This window comes from Quercus robur, chromosome 6 (assembly GCF_932294415.1).
Source record: "Quercus robur chromosome 6, dhQueRobu3.1, whole genome shotgun sequence".
Lineage (NCBI taxonomy): Eukaryota > Viridiplantae > Streptophyta > Magnoliopsida > Fagales > Fagaceae > Quercus > Quercus robur.
In genome coordinates this window covers 12,489,138-12,499,534 of record NC_065539.1, presented here as the reverse complement: position 1 = coordinate 12,499,534, position 10,397 = coordinate 12,489,138, and positions in this window count along the sequence as shown.

Here is a 10,397-nt window from a genome sequence, read left to right as displayed (position 1 = left end):
CCAACCCCTACACAACAAGTCTGATTATCAGGAAAGTCAGGAACTGCTTAGTAATTGTCGTTGCATATGCTACACATGCACAGCCCATGTCTTAGCAGACCATGGGGCCTTTGCCCATCCTCCAGCAGCCCACCCAACATGTTCTCACACGTTTTGGAGAGGCTTGGCCCATGCTCAAGGCCTTCCATCAACACTACAGCCCACACATCATGCCCACATGCAATACACAAAGTAACTGCCATCAGCCCACTAGCACTTGTCCATGCATTCAGCCAGCCCCACTAGCCCAAGGCCTTGTACATAGCATTCAATTATCACAACAGCCCAACCCTGCCTTACATTCCAGCCACCAAGCCCACACTCAAGGAACCAACAACTAAGCCACCAATGCGATGCACCATCACATAAGGTCAGCACCACCTGCTGCCGCCCATCATGGCCCTCCTTTACCATGGCCTTAGGGCATCATGTGGAGCAAGGTGCCTCCACATGTTGCTCCTCATCATTGCTCATCGATCCAACTTGACTAGGGAGACTGGACAGGTCCCCCTCAAAGAGCGCTTAAGAGCATCACTAGTCAAGCATGAGGAGCCATGAGTATGTTGAAAAAACATGAAACCAAGTGATTGGCCCAATGTTGCCCAAGCACCCTCATTCCTTATGTCATCATCAGCAACACATAATGCTCCTAAATGTTGAAGGGAGAGGGACTTCTTCAGAGAATTTTTTTTCATTCGCCGTTGTTCAATCAACTGTGTTTGTGTTTGACAAAATCAAGCCCATGGGCCTCCAGAACTTTGGTTTTAATTTTTTTATGCTCAATAGAAAATAATCCAAATATATAAATAAAAATAAAAAAGGTTTTCAACACAACAAATATTTTTTCTCCTCCAAAAAAAAAAAAAAAAAAAACACAACAAATATTTTCTATTATTTCCTTATGCCGTCATGTTTCCATTTATAACATATAAAATAAAGCTAAAAAGTACACTTTTAACCAATAAAGTTTGGGATTGATTTCATTTTGAATCTTATATTTTCATATTGGTCCTTTTACATTTCAAAATTTTTATTTTGACCCTTTAGATTTGATTAAGTTTTCATGAAAATGAAAACCTTAAACATAAAATAACAACATGAAAACAAATCAAATGAAACAATCATAAAATGTACTTTAGTATAAAAATATTTTTTTAGAAAAAAACCTCCTAAAGTTTAGTGTAACATTTAACTTTCTTGTGATATTGTTTTAAATGAAGTTATACAATATTTGTCGAGCCTGAAAACAATGTTATAAAATAATCAAAATTGAATTTTAAAAAAATAAACGATAATGTGAAAATTGTAAGACCTTAAAAGCTTATGTAATAAAATATTATAAGGTCAACTAAAAGTCAAACTTTCTTGGTTTTATCACAAGGGGTTGTGTTACACTATTTCAGTTATACATACCAATTTAGATATAAGACATCCAAATCTTTAAGGTTAAAATTCAATAGTATTCATACTAGATAGAAACCGTGTCTTAAAAACACTAATTCGATTCTACTAATCAGTTTGGATATTAGACATCCAAATCTTTAAAATTTGGATATTTCTAAGGAAAAAATTCAAATAGTATTCATTTTATACCGAATTCCTGTCTTAGAAACATTATTTTTGTTCTAAATATTAATATGGATATCTTTAACACAAAAATTCAATAGTATTCATTTTATTCTGAAATAATTTTTTAGAAATAATTTGGTTCGATCAAGCTTCCCAATAATTCGGTTCTAGAAATAAAAATTCAATTATTTTATTCATTTTAATAATTTGGCTCGATCAAGCTTCCCAAACAAGCACATCTTCAAGCAGCTTCGGATCTTCACAAAAGTCCAAGGATATAGGGAAAATTCAGTGTATCTGGGATATATCAACCCCTGTGATATATCCCAAAAGGTAAACAACATGATTCAAGATTACATTCTCTAGTGAATTTAACCAATTTAAAATCCTAACAAAAACAAAATCACATCAGGGCCCATATGACAACCCAAATATCTCTCCTAACAGGAACAAGAAAGTCTTGCACAAGCACAGTACATGATCCATTTGCTGCCAAACTTTCAGCCCACTTGACCAACACATGGGCAACCTTGTTTCTCATTATGTTAACCCACCTAAAGACAATCTAGGGCTGTCCAAAGACCCGTCGGACCCGACCCACCCACTGTCACTGACTGAACCAATTGCTCCGGCGATCAGAGACAGATTTCATTCTTCAAAAACCAAGATCGATGGGTCAGATGTCGAATCTCCTCCTCTCAAATTTGAGAAACTCGACCCGACTGATCCATCTATTTTCCAGTGAGAAGTTGTAAAAATCCGGCAACTTTGTATTTTTTTCTGGAAGATCTAGGCTAGATTCGACGAGATTTCGCCAAATCTAGCTGAGATCTTGCCAAAAATGTCCGAGATCTCACTGGATCTGGCGAGTTCTGGCCAAATTTCAACTGTTTTTCAAAATTTTCTCACTTGATTTCTGCCGTTTTTCATCTTTTCCTTGTCGGATTCTTGCCGTTTTTCAGATCTTCAACCCTGACTGATTCGTCCTACATTTGTTGAAGCTCCAACCCACCTGATCCGATCAACCATTTTGGTTAGTGGCGAGTTGAAATTTTGACCATCCGATCTAGTCGGGTCGGTTCCGGGCTGGGCACAAACCCAACCCAGACCAACTTGTGGACAGGCCTAAGACAATCTTGTACCCAGGATCCATCAAGCACATTTGGTATATGGGTAACCAGCACATTTTTTAAGGATAATGAGGTTATACTTGAAAGTAGTAATTATTGTTGATTCACGGGGATGAACAAGTGTGGTCTCAAGCAAATGCATACCATAAACTCCTTAAGAGTCACAAATCATCATTGCAAATTAGATTAAGGGTTAAATCCGGTCGGTTAAACTGACTTGATGGGTGTTAATTAGTCTCTTCAACGAAACCTTTGGGTGCAAATATTAAAATAAGCTTAATTAGGCCAATTAGTGCTGCATATTGCCACCAAAGTATGGTCCATTCTCAACAGCATGCCAAAACAGTAAGGACAAGTTCAAGTTTCAACTCCCAAATATAGTCCCACTAATGAAAATTGACAACTTGTCGTTCGTTCCTGGAAAAAGCAAAGCCTTTACACGCGGCCATGGTAGAATGGTTCAACTTCAAACCAAAGTAAGTAAACGGTGTGACATTGAAATGATTGGTGAAAAGGAGATGCTGCTTCTACTGGATGTGATAGAATAACAATAAACTTCGTATCAGTAACAGTTTTAGTGCTTTATATTTGGCATGGTGGGTCTGCAATATTCAAAGGCTTCATGGCGCTTTACCTAAAGAGTTCTGTCTGAGTCTTGTAGTTAGCTAGATTCATTCAGTATAGACAAAGCCATGCAATGCTAGTGAAGTGAAGTAAAAATTCAATGTAGCAGAAACTAGAAAGTATATAGGTAGCTTATTTCAAGCTCATAAAAAGGGTAAATATAATTCACTCGTGAGTCAACCTAAATATAATTTAGTTTATAACTTGTTTGGATTGTTTCTCAAAAAAAAAAAAAAAAACTTGTATGGATTAAAATGAAATAGTAATATTTCTGCCCAAAATACCTTGTTTAATTATTATTTTTTAATTACTACATTGGATCGTTTAATGTTTGGTTAAAATAAAATTGTAATAGTTCTATCCAAAATATCTTAAACAATTTTATTTAATCCAAACTTTAAGGAATCAAAATGTAGTAATTGAAAAGGCTTGTGAGAGTAAATTGTGATTGGGCCAAATCACCTTAAATGTCAAAGTGCAGCAATTGGAAAAACTTGTGGGATAAAATTGTGATTGAGTTTGTTTGTTTACAAAATATAAAATCATTTTTAATTTGGATGGAAGTGAAACCTTAACAATTTAATTTTAAAGAAAGAAAGGATAGGTTTTGCCTTTCGGTTTATCAACAACAAGAAGTCTACTCCCTCAAAAAAAAAAAAAAAAAAGTCTAGTAACCTGGCTTTTCTCTGGTCGTTGACACACGTGAGTGAACAATACACCCTGTCAATTAGTTTGAGCCAAGGGTATAAATAACATAAATGTAGGGTGGCATTCATATTTCATACCCACATAAATCACTAGTTTTTATTATTGTCGTTTTTCCAAACTATAGAATTTATTACAAACCCAACATGGTTTGATCCCAGCCAGTCCATCCAACTGTCATTAACGTCAAATATACAGATTGACCATCAGGATATTTTGGGACTCGTATCCAATTGAATTTTATGATATATTTATGGGTTATACTACGTATGACCTTAGCGTATATACAATTAGAAAACTATTTAAAGAAATTTTTTATAAAAAAAATGAAAAAGTTATTAATTTGTTGACAATTTTTTTAAATCCTCATAAAACAGTTTCTAAAAATAGATGGATAATGTACTTTGTACTTTCTCAAAAAAAAAATTTGTACTTTGTACACAATATTTTTACAACAAATTTTATATAGTCAACATTTTTAACACTTTCACAATAAATTTTATGTGGTAACTAGTAAATTGTTACTTGTTTAAATTTAAACTCACTACTAAAATTACTTTTTTATTCACTTAATAACAACCTATCACTTAGAATTTATTGTAAAAGTGTTGTGAATCTAGTATCTCTCAATTGATAATAATCAAGAGCAATTGTATTAATCAGGATTAAGTGAGTAATTAAGCTAACTCGAACAAAATAAAGTGTGAGATTAAACAAAATAGAAAACTAAAGTTTTGGAATTAAACTTTACTTGCATTAACATGATATAGATACTACAATCATGCCTAATTTTATAACAAAAAAAAAAGGGAGATTACAATGATAAACAAGCAAAGTTTTCATATAAAGCTGGAGTGTCACCTCCTCTCAGATGAAACCTTTATTTATACTTGTGTCTTTGCAATTTCAACCAATTGTAGTAGGACATATGTCTCTATGGTCTTGATCCTTGGAATGATTGTCAAGATGCGTCGTTGAGTCTTACTTGATTTTTGGGGGCATGCAATTACATAACCAAACCCAAATCCTTTTCATTTTTAAACTCTAGGTTGTTTATACCATCAATATTTGGCTACCAATTAATAAGTACATATTGCAAGTGTATTAGGTTATATAATCACAAGAGAGTTTTCTTTGTGTGATGTCATAGGTTGTGGATTAGATTGGATAGGTATATGTTATGACAAATAGTGGTGTTGATACGCAATAGGTTGAAATTAACTATATAAGTGATTATGAGAAGTTCTAATTGTAAGCTTGTAACTTGACTACTTCTTTTGGGTATAATGTAAATGTAATGGCTAATTGAGGGAGTCAATTTCGTACTTAAGGCTATTTCGGTTTAGCCAGGGAAACAGAATATTTCAGTACTGGTTTATATTGGTGTACCGTTTTAGGATTACTGCAATTTATATATTTCTATACATAAATATATATTTGTATTATTTATGTAAGTATGAATTTATTAATTTTTATGTTTATTAACATCAAATTTAAAATCTGCATATTTTATAAGCCTACTATGGGGCCAGAGAATTTATGGTCCTGGCCCACTTTCCATTAAGGCCCAAGGCCCGCGCTGAGGAGAATAATTGCCGAGGACAAGTATTAAAATATCAAATAGCCTAGGAATGCAGCCGAGGATGACCATGTCCTCGGCATCCCAAGGCATAAAAGGGAAGAACGACACATCATCAAAGACAGCCTTCAAAGCGCTCCCAAAAGAAAATGCGAGTAGAATGGGACACGCACGGGGGTATAGTGTGGGATTGGTTCAAGGAGAAGACGTCACCTCCACATTGAATGCGCCAACAAACGTCCTAGCCACGTTGATGGGAAAAGACCCCTGAACAGTGTGACTTTGGTTATTGCAACTAACAGAAAGTGGGGGGAGGCGACTGATGGGACATGCACTCGACTAGGTATCTGCTTGATCGACAGATGGAAGGTGAGGATCAACTGAGAAGGGCTATATAATGTAAGGATTCATGCGCCAAAAAGAGGGGGGGGGGGGCAAGAAAGAGAGAGGGATAATAAGAACATTAAGCTTAATGGACAAGATCCATGGACAAGCTTAGTTCATCTCTGCGCGTCTACCATGAATACCATGACTAACCACTGCCCGGTGACCAAGGTCTAGCCTTTCAGCCCACGCTCTACAAATTTTATTGTTTGGGCCTTAACGTACAAACCCAAGACAAGTTTGGGATCGTTACAAAATGAGTCCTTACACCTACATATTAGCTTAAGTACATTAATTAATATATAATACTAAATAATTTTTTTTAATTTTTAATTTTTTTTATTGTACCGACCAAAATGCCAATATTGAGCCGAAATAGACTAGTACAACCTGATATTTTTTGGATACATTATGGACGAGTGCCGGTATTGGTTTAAAGGCCGGTATGACATATTTCTCCAGTTAAGCTAATACCAGTACGGTATTAACTTTCTTGTGATTAATTCTCATGTCGTGATAAATAGTATTAGAGTTAATTTAGTAATGGCATGTTATTTGGAGATACTGTCTCACAACGTGAGTTTTGACGAGGATGTAAAAAATTTAAACATAGGAAGATTGCCAGACCTCAAATTTTATAGATTGAATAAACGTGCATTGTGTGGGTGTGTGATAAGTCCCACGTATGTTGTGACGCATAACTAGACTTGCTTCTCACTTCCATTTCCTGTGCTCTGATTTGACAAATTGAATTTGATTATAAACAATACGACATATGGAATTGCTAAGAGCACCCATAGCAGGTGTGGTAAATGTGCCAAATGCCAAATATTTGGCACATTTACCACACCAAACACAAAAATGATGCTTTATGAGATGTGCCAAATCTCAAAAATTATACAACATAGCTACAGTACTGTTGCAAATTTGCAACGGTACGGACTAATGTGGTAAAAAATTTTATTGTTTTATATTCGTTTTCTCTCTCCTCTCCCTTCATTTTTTCTTTTCTCTTCTCTCTCACTCTCCGGTTCCCTCTCTTCTCCCTCAAACCCAAATCCTCTCCTCTCAAACCTCACTCTGTCTCTCTGTCGAACTCCCTGTTTCTCTCGGCGCCGTCGCCCTGCTCGACCTCGGCGCCTTCGTGCTCACCAAGACGCTGACTTTCGCCGTCGCGTTCTCCGCCTTCGGAGATCTGATCCCGTGGCTCATCGCTCTCGCTTTTTTCTTCGCCTAGTTCATCGTGCTCACTTTCTTCTTTGTGTTCGCTTTCAACACGATCGGGTGGACCAACAAGGCCAAGGCGGCGATCGTGCCTGGGTTGGTGTCGTTGATTGTTGGGGTGATTTGTAATGGGGTCCAGCGTGGGGCCGTGGTTGTTTGGGGTGATTTTGTAATGGGTTTGTGTCGTTGATTGTTTGGGTTGTGGTGGTGCAGTGGCGGCGTGGGGCCGTGATTGTGGCTGGGTGTTGATCAATCAAAGATCTCTCTCTGCCTCCAAACCAAAACAGAGTAAGAAAAACATCCAAAACCTTAAAATTTTTCAATAATGGCAGAGATTAACGGCTGTGGTGGGTTTGTTTTGAATTGTGTTTTGGGTTATGGAGGATGTGGTGGTTGTGTAGTGGTGGCTGTTGGTTGTTTGTAGTGGCTGTAGATTGTGTTTAATGCGTAGGAAATATTATTTTAATGTGTAGGAAATATTATTTTAATATATAGAATTGTATGATAAAATATCTGATAAATGGGATATTGTAAAATGGTGTGGTAAAATAATAAAATAGGTCTTTGATGTTATAAAATGGCATAATTTTTACCACATCTACTGTGAGACAATGATCATACGCATGTCGTATTAAAGTGAAACAGTTACTTTTTCCACAAATTTAATATAAAAAAAAGTGACATAGTTACTTTTCCAATTGTGGCTCAAAATACGAGTGCGTAGGTGCTTTTTTAATTGTAAAGACATATAATACACGGGGGCCACCTGTTAGAGCGTCGAGAGTTAAATACAAAATTTTATTTATTATAGTGAGTAAATTCATAAAATAGGTCTTTAATGGACTTTCTTTATCTGAAATTTTTTTGACTCATGAACAGTAATTTATCAAGTCTGATGGATTGTTGTTCATTCTTCAAATGTTTTATTATTATAATAATCAGGTATTGGATAAAAAAAAAAATGTTAAAAGATATGTAGTTGTTAAAAAATAAATAAATAATGAATGAATAAATAATATTTGAATGGGATAGAAAATTTGTTGGAAAATGTATTTGAAAAAATGAGTAGTTAAAAGATAAAAATTACTATTCATTCTCCAAACAATATAAAAATTTGTCTAATCTGCTGAAGATGCTCTTAGTGCTTGCAAACTGCACATACCCATACCAGTAGTGCCATATAAATCTGGATTAAAGATCCCAAAACAAAGAAAAGAAAGAGTGCACCAAAAGACAGGGATAAAGAACGGGGCAGATTGGTTTTTTATTTTTTTGGGTAGGTAGAACACAACAACCGAGTATATATGCGAAAGAGAGGGGCCACTTGCCAACTATAATGTCAAAATCATCTTTTTTTACTTTCAGATTAGACAGATACCAACAGTAAGCCTAATGACTATAGGTTATACACTTTACACTTATACTATCATATATTGATGGATATATGACCATATATTAGTATTTGATTCAGAAATTTTTTTTTTTTTGAAAAGATGATTTAGATATAAACCATGCTTTAAGTGTCCTATATGCAAAGAGATAGAAAGGAAATGCCACTTATTTTGAAAAAGAAATAAGCAACAATGTCAAACTCAAAACATCAATATTGGTAAGTGATTAATGACTTTTATTGTCCTATATGCTATTCCTACCCTGGTATCTCTCTTAAAGTGAAATATCAAATGCATCCAAGTACACCTACTACACTACTAGAAGAAATCAAAAAGTATGGAGGACTTAAGTACATGGAATCACTCTATTGGTAACACATGCTGCCCCTTTACTCATTGTAGTTGGCAAGACTTTTTTTTTTTCATTTCTTTATTGATTTGAACTATTTTGAATGCTCCAACTGGCAACTACCACCAATGTTGCCACCCTCAATTTGCATTAGAATAATACAATGAATTTTAACGAAATAATTATGTGATTGAAACCTTGATGTCACTAACTTATGTTATCAATTTCCCCCATTTCCTACAATTCCATGTGTAAGAAGTTTTCCTCAAAGATATACATAATATCAAACTTAAAAAAAAAAAAAAATCATTACAAATAGATAGACGTATATTCTTTGTCATGAAATATAAATTTGTTGTTATGATGCGAGTTTAAACCACAAATGGAGAGCTAACAATATTTGACACGGAAATGGAAGAAAAAGTGAAATTATAATGTCACATGATGAATTGGTTGGTTGTACAGTTAACGTGATAAATAGACTTCTATAGAAAGGGAATGATTGGAACTTTGGAAGGAAACCAATGTGGTGTTGGCCACTGATCCTCTAGTGAATAAGTAGAAGTGACTATCATTCTTTGTGAAAGAGATAATTATTTTATGTTGATTTACTTTCGTGCCTTTGTTCTTGTTTTTATTTATAGAGGATATTTTTAAGGATTATATAAAAAAAATAAAGGATTTTTTTTTTTTTCATTTTGGGAGTAATTCTTAGATACTTCCAGAGTGTCGAGAATGGTGTTCCTTTTTCTCACATTCATAGTGGGGTCTACTTATTAAATTTATGGCAGGATCCACCATGAATGTGAGAGGAGGGAGCATAATTTATTGGTACTTTGAGAGTATCTAAGAATTATCCAATTCCAAAGATCTATTATCCAAATCTTTAACTTATTGTCATGGTTAATGAGAAAAAAAATTGTTGTAATTAACTATGAGCATGTTTAGTTTCATCCAAATAAACCAAAAAATAAAAGGGCTTAATTACACATTTAATCTTCAGCCTTTGTCCCATATTTCAAAAATAATTCTCATCCTTTAAAATGTTTCGATTTAGTCTTTGTACTTTTATGTTTGTGTCAAAAATGTACTTGCAACTAACTCTTACTTTGATTTTATCTATCTCCAAACACATGTTAAATAAGAAAACAAATTAGTTGAATAACTAGTCTCTTCCCTCCTTTGTTGTTGTCAAAATCCTTAGACTTCACAAAGCAATCTTAACTCAAAATCAAAGCAAAAGTTAGCAGCAAGATCTTTTTGATACAAACTTAAAGTATAAGAATTAAAATAAAAGATTCAAAAGACATGAACCATTGTGAAACATGGAGTAGAAGTTGAGGATTGAATGTGTAATTAAATAAATAAAAAATACAATAACAACTCATAATTATTAGAATTTA